General features: G+C 35.0%; 1 protein-coding gene across 4 annotated transcripts in view; it reads right to left on the reverse strand.

Moving 5' to 3' along the window:
* LOC109542568 (diuretic hormone 44) overlaps positions 1-11,332 on the reverse strand; it is a 37,937-nt gene that overhangs the window by 10,440 nt on the left and 16,165 nt on the right. The window contains exons 1-2 of one of the 4 annotated variants that reach the window (XM_048664951.1): positions 9,380-9,454; positions 9,242-9,316 (exon numbers count right to left, since the gene is read on the reverse strand). The exons of 2 other annotated variants lie outside the window; for them this stretch is intronic. The gene's annotated coding sequence lies outside the window, so the exon portion shown is untranslated. Of the gene's footprint in view, positions 1-2,802; positions 2,947-9,241; positions 9,317-9,379; positions 9,455-11,332 lie in introns of those variants that run through there. One more of the 4 variants, XM_048664950.1, reaches the window with a different exon arrangement.

Here is an 11,332-nt window from a genome sequence, read left to right on the forward strand (position 1 = left end):
AGTTTAAAATGATAGTGAGTGCGGACCAAATCGATATTTAGCCCAGTGAATAAAAGTTTTTAATTATTTGATTATTGTACGAAAAGAACGACGAAATGTTATTGGAAGATTGGGGTTTTATACACTTTATACATGTATAAATAGGGATTTAGTGGATAATGCGGCGTGTTTTAGGGCGATTGATACATGAAAAAATGTTTGCATGAAGAAATCTATTCATCAACAAATCCAACTAATTCGTGTTTACCTACACAATACGGTACGTGTGACCAATAATTAGCACTAAACGCATATTGTATGACAAAGCAGTGAATTTTTTAGCACTTATTGAGGAAATAATGCCAGCATGTGAAATTTGCGGTTATTTGCGTCACGCTGGTCACATTTTCCTAAAAAATTTCTCTAGTAGGCAGTTGATTGAACTGTTTGTTGCTGCTGAATTAGGAAAGCTATCGAAAAAAGCCGGCAGCAAATGGTGATTTTCACAGCTTAACTAACTGCAATGAAACCGTCCTAATTGCAACTGTTGGCTCTATTACTGATGCGGAAACTTTTGGAAACTCACATCGTTCTTATGATGTTTTCGACCTACATTTGAGAGCGTTCTCCAGTAATGTAAATTCGCGGTATTAAATGCCAGTTGTTGCAATAGAATAATTACCAGGCAAAAGGACTCATTGAAACCAAAATATCGACGCCAATGCGTTCTACAGCAATTACACGTTCACATTAGGCTACGGAATTTCGATTAATTTAAGCCAACAATCCAATGATCCTGCCGCTATTAAGTGTTAAGTTATTCAGTTTGATCGAGTGTTCACTTCGGAAAGCCTACACGCAAATGACTCACTGAATTCAGCCTGAAATGTGATACAAAATAGAAGTCTACATTCATTTTCTTCAATATCAAATCAAAGGTGGAGTTTTGTTGGCTGACAAAGTGACTAGAATATGCGCAAATTTACGGAATGCTCTCTGTGCATAAATAGATTTCCGGCGTCCGACCGAACTGGCTTTGACATGCATCTAGAATGGACTATGAGCAACTACAATGACGAAAACTTTCAGACTCAATTCCAGAATTTCCTTTGTCGTGCTCACTCACTTCTAACTCACGTTATGTGGCAAATTGAAATCAACGTGTTCCAACCAAACAAACGCTCTATTTTACGTGTTTCTCGCAATTAAAAACATTGTTTCTCAAGTTGTGCAAGCTTCTGCCCTAAACGGTTTATTTCAGCAAAAGCAGACTAATTTTGTGTAAAAAATTCCGAAAAAGTTTATTTAGATTGTCGTGTTGTTGAATTGTTGAATCCTGATTTTTCCACTCTTTATAAATGGTGGTCTGGACATGAACGGTTTCACGCAATTGCAAAGTCTTAAGGCGAAAATTCAAACTTTCGATCTAGTTGATCTAAGATCCGTTTATGTTCAAGTGATAGAAAACACTTGAATCTAAAAATCCTCAAAAAATCATTTAAATCCGGAAAACTCTGATTTTTGCGCGTTCAATGTTGTTCTGAAAATTACTGGCTTGACCCAACTGCAGGTTCAAATAAAAAATGCAATTTTCATTCTAGAGTGAGTAGATACTTCAAGTGCAGATTTTCCATAGAAAACACTTGAATCTAAAAATCCTCAAAATACCATTGAAATCCGGCAAAATTCTGATTTTTGCGCGCTTTGTGAATGTTCTTCTGAAAATAACTGCTTTCACGCAACTGCAAATTCTCAAATAAAAAATTCGAACTTCAACTCTAGAGCGAGTAGGAACTTCAAATGCTGATTTTCTATAGGCAAGATTTGAATTTTAAAATCCTCAAAATCTAATTTAAGTCGAGCAAAATCCTGATTTTTGCGCGCTTTGGGAATTTTAGTTGGTCTGAAAATTACTGGTTTGACGCAACTGCAGACTCTCAAATAAAAAAAAATCAATTTTCATATCATTAGAGTAGGGACTCCAAATGCTGATTTTCTATAGGCGACACTTGAATCTAAAAATTYTCAAGAGATCATTTAAATGGGCGAAAATCCTGATTTTTGTGCACTTTGTGAATGTTGATCTCAAAATAACCGGTTTAAYGCGACTGCACTCTCAAATAAAAAATTGTTACTTCCATTATACAGCGAGGAGGGACTTCAAATGTTGATTTCCCATARAAAACACTTGAATAAAAATAATTTAAATTRGGAAAATTATTATTTTTGCGCGCTTTCTGAATGTTGGTCTGAAAATGACCGGTTTGACGCAACTGCAGACTCCCTAATAAAAAAATTCAACTTCCATGCTAAAGCGAGTAGGAACTTGAACTACTAATGTTCTATAGAAAACACTTGAATATAAAAATACCCTGAAAATATCATTTAAATCGGGTAAAATCCTGATTTTTGCGCGCCTTGTGAATTTTTATTGGTTTGGAAATTACCGGTTTGACTTCAAATGTTGATGTTCTGTAGTCGAGACTTCAATCCAAAAATTCTCAAGAGCTTATTTAAGTCGGGCAAAACTTGATATTTGCGCGCTTTGTGAATGTTGATCTGAAAATAACCGGTTGCACGCAACTGCAGACTCTTAAATAAAAAATTTCAACTTCAATTCTAGAGCGAGTAGGAACTTCAAATGCTGATTTTCTATAGAAAACACTTGGATCTGAAAAGCCTCAAAAGTTCATTTACATCGGGCAAAACTTGATTTTTTGCGCGCTTTGTGAATGTTTATCTGAAAATGACCGATTTCACGCAACTGCAGACCATAGAGAAAGATAGATAGTAAAATAAGTAATAATAAATTATTTTACTTACTCTATGCTGCAGACTCTTAAATAAAAAAATCCAACTTCAATTCTAAAGCCAGGAGGAACTTCAAATGCTGATTTTCTATAGAAAACATTTGAATCTAAAAGTCCTCAAAAGGATATTTACATCGGGCAAAATCCTGATTTTTGCGCGTTTTGTGATTTTTTGTTGGTCTGGAAACGACCGGTTTGACGCAAATGCATAACTGCCAACTCTCAAATAAAAAATTTCAGCTTCAATTCTAGAGCGAGAAGGATCTTTAAATGCTGATTTTCTATAGAACACACTTGAATCTAAAATTCCTCAAAGTATCATTGAAATCCGGAAAAATGCTAACTTTCGCGCGTTTTGTGAATGTTCTTCTGAATTTAACCGCTTTCAAGCAACTGTAAATTCGCGAAAAAAATGTCGACTTTCATTCTAGTGCAAGCAGAAACTTGAACTACTAATGTTAGATAGATGACACTTGAATCTAGAAAGCATCAAAATATCATTTACATCGGGCAAAATCTTAATTTGTCCGGTGCACAAGTGCCGGCTCGCCGATAAAAATTCGTAACGTCTAATCCAGAGTAAAGAAGCTTGTTGAAATTTTAACAATCTCTAGAAGATACTTTTTTCTCAGCCGCCTGAAAATTTCAATCAAATTGAACAAAATCCTGAATTTTGCGATAAGTTTCGAAAAGTAAACTGCCTGAACAATTCTCAACTCAACAAATTCTCAACTCTGAAGCTGAGTTTCATTTAAAATTCCCAAATAACCATCTTCAAGCAACTATTTCCTGATTTACGAATATTCCAAAAATAGCCAATGAGGCACATTTTGAGGCGTAAATTGCAATAGTTTTGCGTGTAACTACTCAGCATTAAATGCGTTAAATTCGCCTCCATTGGCATGTAAATTGAATGAAAATCATAATACATCCATTCCAGATTTTAACCTGGACGTGTCGTTCCACGAACGTACGGGTAATATTGTTGTTATCCAGATTAAATTGCCGTTGACAGTCCATGTTTACATGAATACAAAGAGACCGACATTATGTGTATTCTTTATGCGCCACCGTATGTAAAGTTGTGCGATTTTATGTGAAATATATTTTGTTTCACATAAAATCACATTGGCATTACTTTGCTTATGATCTGCAGTTCCAATATGTATGTTATTTGTAAAACAGTGCCGAAACAAAATTGCAAAAAACCTCTTATTTAACAAGATTTTATTTAAGGTCCAAGAAACCGTCAAAGTTCATCCATTTCAATCCGGGCCACTCATATATCAAAGTCGCAAAAATTAACGTTTTTCCCTTTGATTTGCAATAACGTCTGAAGAAGGCGAAGACAATCGAGACCTTTGCCCCACATTTTATTAGTCTTGGTCATTCACACTTGACTTTATCTGATCATTTTCCGCAACCTTTGAAATGGCGGTTAATCCATGGACCCTTTTCAGGATGATACATGCGACTGATAGCTAAAAGGGCTACACTTAAACAAGATAAAACGCCTGCTTGGGATAATCCCCATGCACTGGGAGGACAACTTTCTGGCATCGTATGCATTTTCAATGCATATCGACGGCTTTGCAATTTAGCACTAAGATAACCGGTTTAAAACCGACGAAACTTTCCGTTGAGTTTAGCTTTTGTCTACAGATATATTTATATTCAAAATGTGGCTGCGGTGGAGCTTCAGACGCTGAATAAATATTCGGGGCTTTGAGTTTGAAAGATACGAAACTACTTTTGTGCTAACAGGGAGTTTTCTTTTCTTCTTTTCTTAACTAATTTTCTTCCACGGATGCCCAGAAACTTCACTTTTATTTGCATAGTTGCAAATGGTTAGTTTTCAAAATACTGCATTTTTTGCTCAAATTTTCGAGTTTTTTGCCAAGGTGAGAGCGTGGCTTTAAGTAGAAGTTCACGAACTTGAGGTATTTTAAATTCTTTACCAAAAAGGACTGAGGAAATTGAAGTATTTTGATCAAGAGATGGATGAAATACATACAAAACTGGGTTCGTTTGTTTCGAAAAACATCCATGAACTAGAGGAGTAAGAAGGTTCAGTGCCGGGTCTTATGGGGGCTGGAACTTCAAACGCCCACAAAACCCCTAAATTCTCCCAGAATGAAACGGTTTTCACATAAATAACTTTTTCAATGTGCCCCAATAGGTTTTTGCCCAATTTAACCCATTTCGTGTTAAACGGAGATCAAAGTTCTCGATTTAAACCCCATGTAAACTGTAGCTGGAAATTTTTTGAATTGAATAGAAATACATCCATTAATATTCAGCTTGATTGATTCATTTTGGGTTTTCACGGATTGTAAAGTTGAAATTTGTCCTCAATTTAATTTGCTGAAAAGTTAGGAAATTTCGATTCATTTAGTTGTCCTAAAATCGAAAAAATCGACGTTATTATTGCACATATCAACTTTTTATGTGCATTGGCTTCATCTATACATTATTGTAGTCAGAATGTCCTCGTTTCAAACTGGAGTTTTTTTCATTTTTAGAAAACACGTTTTTGAATTTCAATAGAAAAGGTTTTTGGATGACGCATGTTTCATTAAGAGTAAGTTTTTTCGATTGGAAACTTCATTTGGGGGCAGAAAAATTATATGCAAAAATTTGCGAAAATTATAAGGTTTGCACCAGGCAAATTTTAGAGCAAAAATATAAATTTTTTTTGCCATTTTTCGTTTGCAGTTTAATTTTTATGGAACCCAAAAACCCAAAAGTGGGTAGATGGGTCCTGGAAAAAAATCCTCTCCTGAACTAGGGGAGAAAGAAAGCAAACCCTATACAGATTCTTATGCGAGTTGGAACTTTAAACATCCATAAAATTCCCCAACCTCAATCAAATCGCTTCATTTTCACACATATAGATTTTGTACATTTTTATCTGGTTTTCAGTTTTCACTATCAACATATTTTTGCAATTTCGAGCTTCTACTTTTGCCACAACACTTGCAATCTCACAGGAAAAAAACTTAATTAAAACCCAAAGTTAATTAAAAGAGAACTCGTTATTCTCTGTAATTTCCCTCTCTTAATATGACTAACATGTTTCGAGATTCAAATAATCTTTTTAACAAAGTTCGTGCGTTGGAAATATGGCACTCGTTAATGTTCTTGATGATTACAAATAAATTAAATTCCTTTCCTGTACTTCAACTCGCCTGCTTGAATGTAGTCAAATCACAAATTTGCTTTTGTACAATATTCCTGATGATAAATTGGGCTAAACATTGGGGAAGTTTAGAAGACATTTTCCAATACTTTCAGGCCCCAGTTTCAAATAATGACATTCTTCCCTATCATTGTACTTTGGGGGGCAAACAGTCTTATTTGTAGTTAGCGTTTATAAAGTAAAAAGTTACAAAATACAAAAACCGTTACCTTAATTAACTACTGTTGACTTGGTGCTCAAATAGTTGCCGTAATGTCGGGCTTAAGTAAACGTTGAAACTACTAACAAGGCTTGAAGTGCACTTAAAAAACTCCGGAGTTAAACATCAGTTTACCAAAGAACTGGAAACTCTCTTTAAGCGAATTAACGCCGACAAACTTTAACATAAAGGTGAATATAAATTGAATTTTAAAGTGCAAAGAAATAAATATATTTATTAACAAAACCAAGAGTTTTTAACCATGGATTAAAAATGATTTTATTTAAAAACCAAAACTGAATTTTTTACAAACTATTCAGCAACGTATTCTGTTTCCTAAAACATGTTTTTTAAGCGCAAAACCTTTTAGAGTTAGAGTTTTAGAGTCAACTAGATTTTTTTTCTTACATACATTTAAAAATTCAAGTTTAGTTCGGGATTAAAAATGCTTCCGTTTCAAAGCTGAAAGAGCAGTTTTTGTAAAATATTTAGCAGAGTATTATTGTTTATATGAGGTAAACCTTTTAGCGCAAGAACCTGTGAATTTTCATACCTTTTTTTCCTTCTTGGACTGCTAGAAAAACTTATAAACAGTCAAGTTGGGTTAAGGATTTTTTTGTATAAAGCTCGAAGCTGAAAATTTCATAAGATACTGATTAATGTATTCTCCTTCATACTAAATAACTCTTTCAGTGATGGAGCCTGGTAAAATTGGAAAACATGTTTGTTTCTCCTAATCTGATAGAAACGTCCATAAATTTACCAAAGCTCAAGTTCAGTCACGGATCAAAAATACTTATACTACTGTATAAAATCCGAAGCATAAATATTCATTGGTGGTATGGTTACAGGGTGTCGCATAGTCAGCGTCCATTAGAATATTACAAAGCCCGCAAAAGATGCAACTGCCTGCTTGTTTTACTCTGGGAGATGTGAATTTTTAAGTAAGCGAGAGCTCAAGTTTGCCTAAAGTGTAAAAAACAAATTTTTATGGGTCCACCATTTTTTTTTGGTGGACGTTCAAATCGTAGTAAATTTTACGTTTCTTAACCGATTTGAATTACTGAAAAAGCCGGTTTTACAGAAAAACGAAAAATTTAAACTGACTATAGCACTCTTTGAATAAAAAGAAAAAAATACCAGAAAAAAAAAACCGCCAAAACGGCAGGTTTTCGAAATGTTGGCAATGTCTGCCAGAATTCCACAAATTGTATATAGAATCCACAAAATTCCGCAAATACCACTACATCGTGAATTATTGTAAAACTCATTAATTTAAAATAATAAAGTTTTTCGAGTTTTTTTTGACAGAATAAAAATTGTTATTTTTCCATTTTGCTGTATCTAGATTTTGTTTTGCGATAATGTCTAATTTTGCAACTAAGATATTGGGTCTCACTCTTTCATCTTTGAAAAATATTCAATTTTAGGCGACACCATGTTAATGGTAAAATTTTGAGAAAAAAAACTATATTTTACTAGTATTAAAATAGGGTAGAAAAACTTTTCATAAAAGTTATTGGAAATAAAGAAAGGAGTACAAGCAAAAACATTATACAGGATGTTCCATTTTAAATATGTGAGTTTCAAACAACTGTCGGTATCACCGGAAGTCGCCTAATGTCGCTGTTATTTCATCTGAAAAGAGATTCTCGAAAATCCTATTATCCAAATTTGCAGAATTTAAATCGTATTACTGTTCAAAACATTCTAATGGACGCTGACCGTGAAACACCCTGTATTTAGACTGGTATTCTGCTTTAGATGAATGAGACTTTCTAGTGCAAAAACTTCCTGATTTAAAAATACAGTTTTTTCCGGACAGAAAGGTAAATAAGTTTGGTCAAGGATTTAAAATACTTCTGTATAAAACCCGCAGCCGAAAATTGCACGGGCTCTTCAGAAAAGTATTCTGCTTCACTGAAAATAACGCTTTTAGAACAAAAACTTGAAATTAACAAATATATATTTTTAATTTTTGGTTTGCTAAAAACGTCCATAATTCTACCAAAATGCCAGGAAAAAATCCAATAACCCACGGCTTTTAACTTTTCAGTCGAAACTCCCATGTTTTGTTCCGATTTCCATTAAAATTTTGGAGTTAAATTTGAAACCAATCCCGACTTTGAGTGAATCATCATGGTAAATCCATAGCCAATAATTTCCACTGGCAGTCAGTCGGGAATATTCATCATGGCAACAAGGAAAATATCGTGCGTTATTTGATGGATTATCGAAACAATTTCTTTGCAGAAAAATTCAGTCGCCAATCGAATTCGGCATTATTTTCGCACCGTTTTACGAGTCTCACGTATTCACAGTTCTGGAGATTGAAAGTCAATATTTACCGGTTCTTATTCGTTATTATCAATCATTTTGATTCGTCGCTTTGCTTCGAACGGGGTCATTTTTACACATTCTAATTTATCATTAAAACCAGATTGTTGTCGTCCGAGGACTATGAATTTGTTCGCCCTTAAATTGACGAAATATGATTACCAGTACTAGCAACGTAAAACAATGTAAAACTGTCTCAGACTTAATGTTCAGCTGAAATTAAACCAGCGGCAAATTTGCTCCTCTCGCCAATTACCCTCAAAGAGGTTTTAATATCCTCAACTCCTTGAAATTATTTACTCGGTAAAGCGATAGAAAATTTTATCGGGCACCTGCTGTTTGTTCTGCGCCTATAGGGAGATTCTCGGGGAAAGATTGATTACACCAAAGCCATTTTTAACTTCTTACATTCATTAAACAGCCCTGATTTGTTTATTAAACAACTTTGGGGCCTTTGCGACGTAATTGAAGACGAAAAACCTTCCAGTTAATACCATTTTTTTCGAGCGAAGGCTAATACTTCGGCTATAAATCTAGCAGTTTGGCCGCAAAATACTATTAAAAACTCCCCAAAATGTCTTCGTTCAGTTGTTGTTAAATCGCCAGTTAAACAAGACCGCCGTGTGTACATTACCAACATTCATCGACTTATCTCCTTGTTGTTACAGTTATTTTAAAATTAATTAATACGGAGATGTCGAGCAAAGGTCTCTCTACCTCCAAGTCTGAGCTGTTAATCCACTCTACTAATCCATGCTGGATAATCCAGTAGCAAATCGCTTGAGCTTTCAGCTAGAACATGAATAAAGAAAATTGTTATCTGAACTGGGGGCGCTTCTTCGAAACTTTTGGCACCTGGAAGTTTCTACTGAAAGATCTGATAAGGAGAAGACTGAAATGTTGAAAAAATCGTCAGCTTTTAGACGATTGGTTTGGGTCAACAGTCGCATATTGAAAAGCTCAACTAGGAAACCCCGGTTTCCTAACCGGATTAAGCAAACCGGAAACGTACCTTTGAAGTTTCGCATCGTGACGTTGTAAGTGCCTTGAAAACATGGAAGTTTTCATCTAAATTATTCCGGAAACATCTTTAAGCGGTTTCTGGAAATTAGCGACAACTAATTCCAAGTTTCGTCAGTAAACTAATTAGTTTTACATCATATCAAGCATTTTAAACCGTTGATATTTTTGTTTAAACCCGGTGAATTTTTTGGACTTTTAGGTCGTAGTGGAATATAGTTTTTCCAGACGTTTCGCAAGCTCAAGTGGCATGTAAAACCTCATGAACTATTCTATTCGACAGCGGCCTGAAAGCCCGAAAAATGCACGAGTTTCTAACGAGTTTTGCTTGAAAGTGTTCAAAATAAGTGTTTCGAAATGCCCCAAACCAAGTCGATTTCTATTAACAAACGCGCATAAATCGCAAAGTATTTGCACTTAAGCAGGCGACTATTTTAAGAATACATTTATATAAAATGGTATTTTATGGCCTTTTTCATATTTCTGCACTAAAAAGTATCGTAAATAGGCCCCCCGAAACAAAAACACCACGTAACTTTTACAGTTACGGCTGCTTTTCCTCTTCGAGATTCATGGGGGGTGGAAATTTACACGGAATATCGATGCATGGCTTTTTATTCGCCAATGTATCGATTGTTCAGCGCATACATGGATTTAAAGCTGGTTTTACGTGAAAAATTGGGGGAAGATGCAAAAAATATGCAAACAAACAAAAACGGTTTGTATGTCTCACTTCAGCCTCCACTCCGAGAATATATGAGTGGAACAAAGCAACTCGGTAAACGTTAGCATTGGAAAGAGAAGGAGCAACTAGTTGGTAGTAGAGCTTTGTTTAGGCCACGCCTCTAGGAGTGTTTTTTCTCTTTCTGTTAGAAAGACTCACTGATGCGCTCTGTTCAGCTCACGTATTTTTAAACGTGATTTCCCTAATTTTGTTTGATTAAAGTCGAATTAAAATATATCCACAGTAGACAGGAAAAACTTGCCCATCACTCGGCTAAGTTTATTTATTTTGTTCCCCATCAATCTTATCCGTCGATAAATCTTCGAGCACTTAATATGATAGGGAATCAATGGCCTTTGTCATAAATTCCTGTTTCTGCAATTTGGCTCCAGTCCACCCTTGGCCAAGCTGTTGCAAACAGAAAACAACAAATTTAATAATTCGCAATTAAATTGCAATTGCGAAAGTTTAATTTGGGTCGGGATAATTTGCTCAAGGCGTAAAAATGCTTTCGAAAATGGTAAATACGTGATTTCCCGTCCAAATTAAACTGTCCTAATCAAACCAATTAAAACTTAGTTAGTTTGGGGTCATTTTCCTCTCAGTTAGACCAAAAAAAACTGTGCTGATCGTGTACAAATCAGGTTTAAAGCGAACCTGTTTAGCCCTTCAACAACCGGGCAAACAGAGGAATCTGTCAGGTATCACGTTTCTTAATCCAGAATTTCCCCACCGTTGTAAATCCGGTTCTTGATATTTGTTCACAAGTATGGAGTAATTCCATCAAACTTTGTGTGATGATAAAGGAAAGCGACAATTTTCAGATAAATTTAAAGAGGAAAAACATGTATTGAAGTAAAATGGAAAAAGACTTGCTGGCAAACATTTCAACTGTCCAGTTTATTTATCCGGCGTAATTAGTCGATAAAGCTGTGTTTGCGAAAATATTCTGCAGGAAATTCATCAAAATTCAAGTGAATCTGAACAGTGTTTTGGGCTTTTGGTTGGTCAAAAGAATTGCGTCTCGACTTTTCACAAGCGCGAGTAGCTTCCATCTACAAAAG

This window comes from Dendroctonus ponderosae, unplaced genomic scaffold (assembly GCF_020466585.1).
Source record: "Dendroctonus ponderosae isolate FM_Combo_2020 unplaced genomic scaffold, Dpon_F_20191213v2 Dpon_F_20191213_3, whole genome shotgun sequence".
In the NCBI taxonomy this organism is placed as follows: Eukaryota; Metazoa; Arthropoda; class Insecta; order Coleoptera; family Curculionidae; genus Dendroctonus; species Dendroctonus ponderosae.